The following is a 13,815-nucleotide window of genomic DNA, read 5'->3' as shown; positions in this document are numbered from 1 at the left end:
CTTTATGGTGTGTTTATGGCATCCCTTTACACATCATGGAGCCAAATATGGATCCTAGCGTTCTAAAATAATTTTATTTGGGGTGATTATTTTCTAAGGATAAGTAAAACAAACTATAATGGAATTTGTCATTCAATGATGTCTATAACCTTATCCACTAAAATCTACTGCTATAAAACCTTTGAAAGGACTAGCTATGAGGATGATCAATCCTGTCAAAAAATTTGTAGTTTGGGAATAGCTCTCGTAAACGAAAGGAAAGATCATGCCTTTGTTAAAGCTCTTCCTAGGTTACTTTAAACATTGCATTCTAAATTGTTAGAAAGAGCAATTATCAAATGTACATTGTAAATTGACATATTGAAGTAAAATGGAATTTCCTTGAGCTAGAAGTTGACTAGGGTTAGTCAACTAGCCAACATGTATGTATGATCAATTCATTTTGATTTTGATATGAACAACTTGGAATGTCCATGAAGGAGTTATGTAACATGTTGAGGTTTCCTTTTGGAACTAACATGGCAAATCATAGAAACTCATACTTCAAGACACTCCCATAATTTATTATCATGAATAGAAGTGTCAAGAAGAAGAAAGCCAATTGCCCATGGTTTAAAATGTGATTAGTGTTGGTATACCTAATCTAGGCCGAAACACCTAGGACAAAGGAAGGCCTATTCTGAGACATGTTGTGATAGCTATTTGTTTCCATAACAAGAAAAGGACTAAGAAAGCAAACCTGCCCAAATGTATATTTAAGGAGAAAGGACTGAAACATGAAGAAGTTAAATTTGATCATGGGTCACGAGCCCATGCTACTTTCCATAAGATCAAAAAGATAATTTGTTCTTCCATGTTTGATGTCCAATAAAATATATGGATTTATAATGCCATCAAAACATTACTTCCGAAACTTGAATATTTTAGAACTGACACATGCAAAAATGTGCAGTTGCTAAAATGAAGTAAGAAGACTAAAACATGGAGAAGATAATTTGATCATGAATGCCAAGCCCTTGCTACATTCATAGGATCAAAAGACAACTCTTTTCAAAATGTGTAGTCTATGGTGTTATAATTTGAAATTGTTTATACTATGAAACTAGTATAGAAACAATAGTTCAAAGTTGATTCAAATATTTGAATAAGGTGTATTATTGTGAATGGACCATTCAGATTAATCACAATTTGTACTTATTTAAATACATCCAAAGTTTTGGGTGAAATGTATTTGTGGAATCATAGTCTTGGATACATAAATGAGAAATGCATTACCAAATATCTGGTTGGATCAGATTTTAGATATCATTTGACCTCGAGTCTTATGATAAACAAAAATCTTGTTTATCAAGATAGATGATGAATGCATCACTGGGTGATGTGAGTATCTGTTGGAATTAGTTCACTCTAATAGACCATTCAGATGTGTTAACTCGTTGGAGAACCCATCAAGCATTTTGGATAACTATTTAATAATCCTTCTGAGAACAAAGTGTATGTTGCTCAAACGGCGGTCTTCCAAGAGAGGGAGTTGATTTCCAAAAGGGCTAGTGGGAGCCACATTGCTCTTGATAAGATTCGAGAGTCAACCAATGAAGAGCCTAAAGTTGGAGATAGCATTCAATTTGGAATTTAAAGAGCTATTAAGGAAACCGACATATTTCCACTTTTTCCTTATAGATCTGATAGAAGACATCATGAACCTAGTTATATAAGAGTTTATATTAATGAGGTAAATGATTCACTGGTATGGAGAAATCAGAGTGTACCAGCTACCGGAAGCTATGGTATGCCCTAAAGGCTACAACAGAGAAGGAGGAAATGGAAAGCGAGATTCAATCCATGTATAATTTAGTAGATCAAACACTTGACCTTAACCCTTTAGTACAAGTGGATCTTCAAGAAGAGACAATCATAGATAGGAACAAACACATAATTAAACCAAGATAGGTTTTGAAGGATGTGTAAGCTTAACAAGTTTATTTATGAACCGAAATAAGCATCTCGCAAGATGGGTCATTATTTCACACTACTAGAAAACAACACTTTAATGACGCGCAAACAATGACACGCTGTGATTTATGATACACAAAAGTGTTCGCCCTAAAAATAATGTCATTTCTTCTAAAATTTGAAGGATAGAGGTCACGCATTTATGCATGCCCTACAATTAATGTCAGAAAAATAAACACGGAGGACGCATATTTAAAATGGGTGTCATCTAAGCATGTCGTTTTATAATTTTTAATGAAACGTGCGTGTTAATATCCAAGGCGGTAAATCGAGTACAAAAAAATTAAAACCCCCGCCTTCGATCCTCTCTCATTATCCCTTATTCCCTCTACTGACCCTTAGCATACCAAAACAACCCTAAAGTTCCCCACACGATAACTAGGGTTTTTTCACTTCAACATCCTCCAGATGGTCTGTGTGTATCAATCTAACATTTATCAAAATGTTAGTTCCTGTTTATAAGATCACATCACCCAAACATTGTCTTCTTTGACTTCACGCTTCCTCCCACCATCTCTTCAAAAAATTTAACACGCTTTCTGAATAAATCGATTTGTCTCTCTTCCTCAACTCTGTCTATGTAGACGTACCGGGAACACACACAAGCGAGAACACCTCCTTCTGCCTTCTAGCAGAACTCAAGACTGAAGTAGCAGCATATTTCAAAGACTCCTTATAATTTCTTCAAGATTAGGGTTTTAAAGCTCTAATATGTTATTGGTAAGTAACAACTATGTTTAGATATAATTGTTACTCTCTCTCTCTCTCTCTCTCTCAGAATTTAGTAGCAAAACCCCTATGTGTACAATCTAATTGAAATTCCCTAAAACCTATGAATCATTTGTGTTGCAGGTTTGAGGCTTCGCCACTTTCCCAAAGAAAATTGTGTTTCACCTAATTCTAAGGCTCTAGGCTTCGAGCTGCTTGGTATCCTTATTTGGCTAAAAGGTTGCTCATGGATCACTCGATATCTTCTCTCAATTTCTATGTGCTCGATCCCTTCTCTTAATTTCTACGACCTCCTAGCCATTGGGCACAACTCACCCATCAGAAGGTATTTTCTTCTTTGGCATCGTTTTCATCATGTTCAAATATTTCATGGGTCATTTGTGTTTCCTTCTATGTTCCCATCTCAGAATTCTATAAACTATTGGCATAAATTAGAGCTAAAGTTTCAGTGTATTCCATCAATTCTATAAATCAGGGCTTAAGTAAAAGCAGACCCGCAATAAAGAAATTCAGTAAAAAATTATCGTCGCCTTTAATCACCCCATTTGTTCATCCTTACAGTTCCATTCTTGCAATCGATTTTGGACTTCATGAATCGACTTTGGACTTCAGGGGTCATAAGAGAAGCAAGCAGTATAGGGGTCGTAATAGAGCTCCCAACAAAGCAAGACAAAGGTAAAACTTCCTCATTTTAGTTTATACTTCTCAATTTGATTTGTGAAAAAGTTGCTAAATGAATTTGTATTTCTTATGAAAAGTTGCATATGTCTTTTGATTACAGAAGAAATGAAGATTCAAGTTCCAATTTCTTATCCAACATAAAGAGTTGCAACAAATCATGGCATTACCCTTGGGGACACACCATTGTTGACAATATTGCACCATTGTTCAAAACAATATTGGAGGAAAATTACATATCATCTTCAGTGTACCCTTTGGAGGATACTAAAAAGAACATGTCATTATGGTATAATAATTCTTCATATGTCTGGAACATTGTTACTTTAAGTGATTACAATTGATCAATGCATATCCGAAGGTATAATAATTCTTCATATGTCCGGAACATTGTTCAAAGGTTAACAACAGAAAAGACAAGGAAATGGAATAACCTTGTTAGCTTCATTATAGGACATAGGAGACTTCCCCATGTTGCCATATGCATAGAAAGACATGATTTTGTGTATTCTTTTTGATTTATGGAAAATATATATATTCAATAGGGAGCTTCAGTACAGGAACAAACTGAGGAGACATTATCTCAAGAAAATATATCAGAGCATGGGCCACGGACCCCACCTCCAAAAGCCATTGCCATCTCATCATCTCCTCCAACACCATCTAGGACCCACGCAACCCCTATTACTGTCCCCACTCCATCTCATAATCTCACCACCTCTTCAATCCCTCCAAGTCCAAGTCCGGTGAGGGGCGTTTTAGACAATTCAGTCTCAGTCTCCACCATCCCTTCCTCACCTATAACCAAGGAAGAAGAAGTTGGAGGATTCCCTGTCCGTAAATCATCTCCTGCCCTTAGTGAATCCGGATTAAGGAATCTCAGGAGGGGCAGTTTGACTAGTTTGACAAGTCAACCTTCAGTTACTGTCCCTATCAACCCTATGAATAGTAACATTATTTCTACCAATAATTCCCTTGGTGTTGGTCAAGCTTCTGAAATGGATAAGAGGCCTATGTTAGGGATAGATGAGAGAATGGTTCAACAGCATCCTCATGTTTCATCTTTGAGTAGCAGAATGATGTTGCCACAAAGTGGTGTCAAAAGTACTGATGGTGATAATGGAAATGGTGGTGAGGGTGGTGGCATTGGCACAAGAGTCTTTTCACCTTCTGGTGTTCCTAGCATTCAGTGGAGACCTGGTAGTTCCTTCCAAACTCAACATGAAGGGGTATGCTATATATATATATTGCTATACTATACATTGTATCTACATTAACTAAAATACTTTTTAATTTTTTTTAATAGGGACAATTTCGTGGAAGAACTGAAATAGCACCAGATCAAAGAGAGAAATTTCTACAGAGATTCCAACAAGTACAACAAGGAAGCAACACCCTTCTTGGAATGCCTCAACAAAGTATAAGCACTTGAAGATCTTGTTATCATTGGTCCACCTGGCCTCATTAAGGTAACAACATATTTGTTGTTCAAACTTCAAAACCCTACTTGAATTTATATTCCATTCATCATCTAGAAACTAGATCCAATTAGAAACCATGTCAACTTAGTCAAGTTAGTTTGGCTTAATTGCCCTATGTAGAAGGAATTCATATGAACAAAAAATTTCATGAAAATGCTTTGTCTTCACCTCCAGTTCAGTCACCAGTATGTCAAATGACAAATCTACCCCCATAGGACGCCTCCCCATGTTCCCATATGCATAAAAAACATAATATATTCAACAGGGAGCTTCAGTACATGAACAAAGTGAGGAGCCATTATCCCTATCAACCCTACAAATAGTAACATTATTTCTACCAATAATGCCCTTGGTGTTGGTCAAGCTCATAGATAATAGCCTTCTGGACGTGTATGTCATCATATTACATCCTCCAAATACTACCTTAACATATATTAGTTTTTTTGCAGCTCTCAATCTGATCTGGAAGCTAATTTGTTTAAGGTATATATATATATATATATATATATATATATATATATATATATATATATATATATATATATATATACCTGTTATCTCCATTATAGCCATGTCTGAGTTTTTACAGTATGCCACTTTCAAATCAAAGGCATAACCATAATTATGACTTTGATTGCAGCTCATGTAAAGGCAGGGCTATGGGCAAGAATATATAAATTGTTACAAGATGATGATAAGGTATTTCCCAACTCCCCTTTTGTACCCTTTTATAAATTCTTAATTTTTATAGAAATTCCAGTTCTATTCTAAATTTCTCAGCAGCAGTTAGCAAAGTACTTGAAAAAGTTGTCCAGGAATTGTCAATGGCTGAAAATGATGGACCTGTCTCTGAAAATTTTCTCAAAGTAAGAGTAATCAGTAACTTTTTTGATTCATTTCTGGGGTTATATATTATACTTTATATTTTATATTTTATATTTAATATTTAATTTGCATACCTCAGATGAAATTACACCAAAACCAAATGGTTGAAACAGAGCCTAATTGTCCCAATGGTTGAAATAGAGCCTAATTGTCCCAATCACTTCTTACAATGTTGATGTTGATATGAAGCAAAAAATGTTGATGCTGTCAAGGTATTCAGTATTCCCATTCTTTTTTTTGTCATTTTCCAAAAATATTTAAACTAACATGTATTTTCTTTACACAAAGGACTTAGCTAAAGAGTCGTGTTGTTGCTGCATTGACTGTTGAAGTTCCTGCTGAAGATTGGGGAGATGAACTCAAATCCTGATATCGTTCCAAGTTTCCTAGAACTACTCAGAGTCTTACCCGAGGTTTTAAAATTCACCGGAAGCTTATCTATATTATTATTAAATTGGTTTTTGGAGTTGCTAATAATCTGTTATTATGCTTTAAAACATGAAGTTTTTAATTACAAATTAGTTGCACGTCCTGATAGACATAGAAAATTTGAAAATGAACTTGCCTCTACAATGGATGTTGCTCTTGGGATTTTGACTGCATGTTTAAATATTCCAGAATTAAAAGAACAGGTGACTTTTTTCTTTTTCTTTTTCTTTTTAGCAATAAAAAATTAGTATTAGTAGTTAGAATCTAAAAAAGGGTAAATAAAGTCAATTTAGTTAGGATTTGTGCATACATTGTATTAGTCATTAATCATGTTTGTGTGTTTTTTTGTTTCTGTGTATTTTGTGCATCAGGTAAAGTTGATGGTAGAAAGGAATATGAAGCCACTTGATTTAAATCTTGCAGCATTATCAGCAAGATGCACTACAGACTTGGAGTTGAATTTGGCTAAGTCACTACTGAGTGAGATGGGCTAATGTACAACTGCTTATCCATATAATCAGCTGTTTGGAGCATTAGTCTTAAAGAATTATGAAAGGCAAGATGCAACTTTACTTAGTTGGAATTTGATGTAAATAGTAGATTAGATGCAAATTTATATATTGTAAGAAATAGAATTGTATGACATTAAATTTATGCAATGGATTCTATTTTTTTTATATGATATTTTATTTTCTATTATGAAACATTAAATACAAATTTAATTTGAAAATAAGTAAATCTATAAATAATATTTTTTTAAAACATTTAAAATTATGATACGCAAAAATGTGTGTCATCTTCATTTATGACATGGCGTTTCTTGACAGGGGCTTTCTTGATACGCATTGCATGTCATTAACACGCACGTCGTAAGGTTACGACACGCGAATGCGTGTCGTCTTCCTTAATGACAGGGCCTTCCTTGATACGCATTGCGTGTCGTAAACGCGGGTCGTAATTGCGCGTCGTAAACGCACGTCGTCTCTCTTTATGACAGGGCCTTCCTTGACGTGCCTTTGCGCGTCATCTGAGCCTTTTACGACGTGCAATGAGCGTCATAAAAGGCTGTTTTTCTACTAGTGTCAATGAGAAAGTTCAAAGAGTTTGAATTTCAAGAAATAAAGATAAGCCATATATATGTCAAAGCTAGTGGGAGTAATTAGAATCCTTGTTTCAATGAGAAATTCTAAGGAGTTTGAATTTCGAGAAACATAGATAAGCCATATATATATATATATATATATATATATATATATATATATATATATATATGTCAGTGCTAGTGGGAGCACTGTAGTTACTCTTATATTGTACATAGATTATGTACGATTCATAGCAAACTATATTCTAACTTAGCAAGTGTAAAAAGCTTGGCTTTGTATGGGAATTGTTTCGCTATGATATACATGGGAGATACAACACACGTACATAATAATTATCCATGGAGATAGATCAAAGTGATTCGTTTGATTAAGCCAAAGTACATGAAATCCTGAGGAAACTCGACATGCGGAACTTGGAAACGTTCGTTCTTAGTGAAATATGGCATGACATTGAGCAATGCTAATGTCCTAGTTCTACTAGAGGTTATAAGTCGTGTCCCACATGCTTCTGCTATGGGATCGATCATATATGTCATGGCATGTACCAGATCTAACGACTCGTATGCCTTGAGCATGACAAGTGAGATTACATCACTTAGGCAAGAATCAACGAATCGAGATCAAGAACATTCTTGAGTATCCTTGGCGGACAGAAAAGATCATCTCAATAGTATGGAAGAGATCATTGTAAGAGTTACATTGATGCTAAGTTCCATACTAATAAAGGCAATTCCGTTCACAGTTGGAATTTGTGCTTTTACTCAATGGTGATATATTAGCTTGAAAGAGTACCAGGTAATACACCATAGTGGATTTAATATACTTGGAGTATATTGCAGTTGGTTAAATTGCAAAGAAGAAAATGTGACTAAAAGAGATTCATTAGTGACATCTTTATTGAAATTCAATCATTGATAGTCCTTATGAAGTTTCTTGTGACTTTGGGTGAACTTACCTCGAGTATGGATCCCAAGCCACACAAGCTCACATGAAACATACTCAATACGTACCAACACATTTGATAGTGAGTCAAATGTAAAGATATCATAGTCATTGATTCATATCGAAAGATAATCTTGTCGATCCATTCCTTAAGCCAATGTCACAGACCAAGTCTGATAGCCAGACAAAGTCGAGAGTCATTAGATTTGCAAATGAATTGTCTTAAGCACTCTTAGTTTGGTTTGTTTTAAATCCCGAGAACTTTAAGCGGTATAAGTTTTAATTTGATTTGGCGATTATTAAGTGGTGATCTTAATATATGATGGATTTCGGTCATTTCAATTAACCTATCACTACGTTCTCACTTTTGCATGTTTGGAACCCACTTCCCGAGTATTAATTTACTCAAACGTCCACAGTCAGTCATACTTTTGGAAGTAAGTAGTGATTCAAGACTATCACGAGTATTAGTGGATTGTCCATATTGATTGGACATAGCATAGTGATTGCGCTAACACTCGTGAGTACTTAATAGAGATTTAAGTATTGGACCAACCCACGCTTAGATATTACTTCATGGATCTAGTCACGAGTAATTCTAAGACGATAATATCTTCTATTCTTCAAACCTAGATACATGTGGGGTTTTGCTCTATGATTCTGTTATGCATTGGTCTACTCCAACGCGAACCGTAACTGGTAGTTATAAAGGGTATGTCCATGTGTGACATGATGAAATAGACAGAAACTATGCAGTCGAAGTTTATTCGTTCTTTGTGCCTTAATAGGAGAAGCGATATCTATGGGCCTCTCGATGATTTGGTGTTGACATCTAAAGAGCTTGGCCAAGCCCTGACTGGAATTAATGTGTTCAATTTAGTAGTCAGATGCAGTCGCAAAAATCTATATCGGGAAACATAATCTTTAATTATTGAGATTGACCATTATCCATGTCTCGAACTCATACATATATCATAGAACGAAGGGATAGTTGATCACTTATCTAAGGGTTGAATCTTGATTAGATCAAGTTCAGTAGTTGCATTGGATGACTAACTCTCTATTGATTATTGGAGAAGTATTTGTCCTCATATAGTTGATGACTTGTCCAAGTGGGAGACTGTTGGAATAGTGTCCAATGTCATTAACTATTTGAGATATTTCTAATAATAGCAGGGTCCTTTAGGTTGCCTCAAGACCCAAATTGAGTAGAATAAATAAAGGAGAAATTGGTTTATTAATTATTATGGTTAATAATTAATTAGAAACTAATTGGAAATCTATTATGGGAATTAATTAATAGTTTAATTAATTAAAGGGTTGAATGTTCATTAATTGATAGTTGGTTAATCAGGAATGTTCCATAACCCTTATGGAATTAGGGTTGGATGAAAAATCACTCCATCCCAAATGGGAAAGGAGTGAAATTTCGTGGTTGGGCCTCCATCCCACATGGGAAGGAGTACTAAACCCTAGGAGGCATCCAAGGCTATAAATAGGGCCTTAAGGATTTCATTCCTCCTTGCACCTTGGCTTGAAGTATTCGCCAACCCTTCTTCCTGTTCCCATAGGGACGATTTCTAACCCCTTTGGGTTTGTGAAATTGACCCTTCTCCTAGTTATTTTTATTCTACTCTTTTGTGTCATTAGGTGTGATACCATTAGAGGGATTCTAGTTTGGGTCCTTTCATCCAAGCAACTTTATGGAGGTTCAAGATCTTAAGCATGGAGATCAAGGGAATCATAAGAGGTATGTTTTCTTACTTCTGTTTTTGCTTTCTAGGGTTGATGTAATTAGCATGAAGCCATAGATCCATAGGTTGCATGTAAACTTAGGTATATCATTGTTTCGATTATTTCTGCTACCTAGTTTTAGAGTGTATTTGATGCGTAGGTAACCCAACAATTTTATGGAATTCGGTGAAAGTTGGGACACTTACTTGCCCTTGGCTGAGTTTTCATACAACAACAGCCATCACTCTATTATTGGGATGCCTCCCTTTGAGCTTTTGTACGGGAGGAGGTGCCAAACTCATATTTTTTGGGAGAGGTAGGGCTGAGAGTGATGGGAAGCACTGAGATAGTGCTTAAGACAACAAAGCAGATCCAGTAGATTAGACAGAGGTTGCTGATGGCACATAGTCGTCAGAAGAGTTATGCAGACCGGAGACGATCCGAGTAAAGTTTCAGGTCGGTGATTTTGTCCTCCTGGAGGTATCCCCATGGAAGGGGTGATCCAATTCGGGAATCGGGGCAAGTTGGGCCCTAGATACATCGGTCCTTTCTGGGTGATTGCTCGAGTGGGTAAGGTAGCTTATCGGTTAAAGTTGCCTTCAAAGTTGAGTCAGATTCATAACACCTTCCACGTGTCACAGCTAAGGAAGTGTATAGCCGACGAGACGGTAGTGGACGCTTTAGAGTACATTCAAGTGGATGGTCTCCTGAACTACATTGAGAAGCCAGTGACGATTTGGGATAAGAAAGTGAAGGTCTTGAGGAATAAAGAGGTGTATTTGGTTAAGGTTCAGTGGCAGCATCGGAAGGGATCCGAGTGGACTTGGGAGCTGGAGTCTGAGATGCGTGAGCAGTACCCATAGTCGTTTCTAGGAAACGACTTTGAGGACGAAGTCTGATTCTAGTGGGGAGGAATTATGACATCCCGACTCCTAGGTATAATATTTAATTTATTATCTTCATTTTGGCAGGGCAACTCGACGAGTTAGAGGCCCCAACTCGTCGAGTAGAGATGGAGATAGCCTCATGATTTTTAGAGTCTACTCGACGAGTTGGAGCCGAGTGTGGAAACCCTAATTTTCAGGGTTTGCACCCTATTTAAAGAGCCTTAAGCCCTTCATTCCGCCTCCTTGATCATTTTAGCACCCTGAGAGAAACCCTAAACGAGCTGGTATCATCTGTGAGAGAGAGAGAGAGAGGCTAAAAGTGTGTGATTTGGTGCATTATTTGAAAGAGTTTGAGGAGCAAAAGGCTTGGAACGAGAAGGAGCCATTGGATCCATTATTCTTTCAGTGTTAGCTGCCATTTGGAGGTAAAAAGCTAATACATTGGCCATTTGTTTGTTAAATCTCTTCTATAGGGATTTTATGGCCATTTCCATCATCTCTTTGAGTCCCTTAGTTGTTTGAGCATGCTTTGAAAATGAGACTTCAGAGCTGGACAGTATAAGGTCCCTTGGGCCTAAAGATTCAATCTTTATCAAGCTATTGGCCAACTTTCATGTATTAAACCGTTTATTGAGCTTTGGGTTGGTGAACTTAGCCCTAGTTTCCATGCATGAACGTAAATCTTGCAAATTTACGTGGTATTTCAGCCTTGGAAGGCCAGATCTGGAGTATGGCACCTTAGTTTTGCTTAAAAACGTCTAAATGAGAGAATGGACTGAAGGGACTCAACGAGTTGGTGAGCCAACTCGACAAGTTGGTTAGGGTTTTCCTTGAAAGTCTAGGCGTGATGCAAACTCAACGAGTTGGCGAGACAACTCGGTGAGTTGAGTTGGATTTTTTCGATATTTCAGAGAAACGAAGGAACTCGACGAGTTGGGTCAACATGGTCTGGTGACTCAAGTGTTGACTTCCATTGACTTTTAGGGTTTGTCCTAGTCATGGATTATGGAGCCAATGGATGGGTAAAATGGTCTTTCACCCTCCGAGAAAAGGAGTTAACTTAACATCTTGAGTTTGTGATTATCATTGTTAATTAGAGGTGATTATGTATATATAGGTGGAGTCTAGACCTACCGTTGAGTACGATACTTTCTTGTTCTACCTACGAGGTGAGTCTTATCACTATACTTACCTGAGTGGTAATACTGTGAGACCGGAGGGTCTTAATGGATTTATTGACCAGAGGGTCGTATGAGCTTATAGTGATTTATGTGATACTATGCATTTTGTCTTTGTGATATATATATATATATATATATATATATATATATATATATATATATATATTATTCTGTGCTTTATTGAGTTAGGACCAGAGGGTCCAACCCGAGCTGTGGGACCGGAGGGTCTTCACTGAGACACATGACCGGGGGGGTCTTCACCGAGTTGTAGCCATGAGTGGATAATTATATGTGTGTGGTATTTTGGGGAACTCACTAAGCTTCGTGCTTACAGTGTTGTGTGTGATGTGTTTCTGGTACCTCTCAGGATTGCAGGAAGGCGCCGACTTGACTATACACACCATTTTGAGATTATGTTTTGAGGATTCTGGGATATTGTCAAACATTTTGTTGTCTTGTGTTTTGAACAACTTATACTTTTGGTTTTATGAAATGTGAAATTATGTATATTGTGGTTTTTAAAATGAAATTTTTTTTTGAGAAATTTAGAGTGTTACAGCAGGTGTCTGGCATTAACATAGATAAATTGATTATAGGTTTCTAGCATTGACATAGTTAAATTGAGTGCAAGTGTTCTTGCAATACATAAACCTCTACATAAATGTTGTTGTTATAGAGAAAATAATGTGATCTCAGGATGTACATATGACATATTTGGATGTTGGATGATGTGTTTATTATATATGCAAAAATTAGTTTAGAGGGTTAAAATAGTCATTTTCTTTTTTAAGAGGCAGACATTCAGTTGTTTAACCAAACATCAGTTTATTGTTCAGATACAGTGTAACATCCGGATTTCCAGGTATTATATTTCAATTATCTATTTTGAGTTTAGAAAAGGGACTCGACGAGTTGACGCTTAAACTCGTCGAGTAGGATCGCGACTGCTGACTGGATTTAATGAATGGACTCGACGAGTCCGTGCTGTGGACAGAAACCCTAAATCTTTGGGCCTGTGACCTATTTAAAGGTCCTTATAGCCCTCAATTGCGTCTACCATTCCAGAGAAAAGAACCCTTAGTGAGCTTGAGCGTATAGTGTGAGAGGAGGTGTAACATCCGGATATCTAGGCTTGGAAATTTGATTATTTTGTTTTGGGATATGAAGAGACTCAGCGAGTTGACGCCTCAACTCGTCGAGTAGGATCGCGACTTGGTGACCTGTTTAATGAAGGGACTCGACGAGTCGGGTATCTAGACTCGCCGAGTCAGCGTTGTTAAGGAAAACCCTAAATCCTCAGGCCTGAGCCCTATTTAAAGGACCTTATAGCCCTCTTGTGCGGCTATCAATCCAGAGAGAGATACCCTATAGAGCTTGAGCGATGAGTGAGAGAGATCAAGCCATTTTGAGCATTCTTGGTGTGATTTTGCAAGGGAGAAGTCATTTCCAGCAAAGGGAGGTCAAGGGAGTTGTTGATTCAGAGTTCCTGAGCTCGTATCTTCACTGTAGAGGTATCAAATCGATTTATCTTTTCTGTTTTGGTTGAGATTGGTGATTTTAGGGTTTTCTACACCTTTCTATGGCTTGTAGTGAGGAGTATAGGGTCCCTTTGTGTGAGAGGTCCCAGATCTGGACCCATAAAGGTCCATAGAGCCTTATTTTGTATGCTTTATGTTGGTTCATTGAGGGAATGTGACTTTGATGCCATTTTAGGAGCCATTTCTACAAGGAAAGCCTTGTGAGCTTTGCATGT

The sequence above is a fragment of the Lactuca serriola genome, chromosome 5 (genome assembly GCF_051521515.1).
Source record: "Lactuca serriola cultivar US96UC23 chromosome 5, Lser_US96UC23_V15, whole genome shotgun sequence".
In the NCBI taxonomy this organism is placed as follows: domain Eukaryota; kingdom Viridiplantae; phylum Streptophyta; class Magnoliopsida; order Asterales; family Asteraceae; genus Lactuca; species Lactuca serriola.
This window is presented reverse-complemented; position numbering follows the sequence as displayed.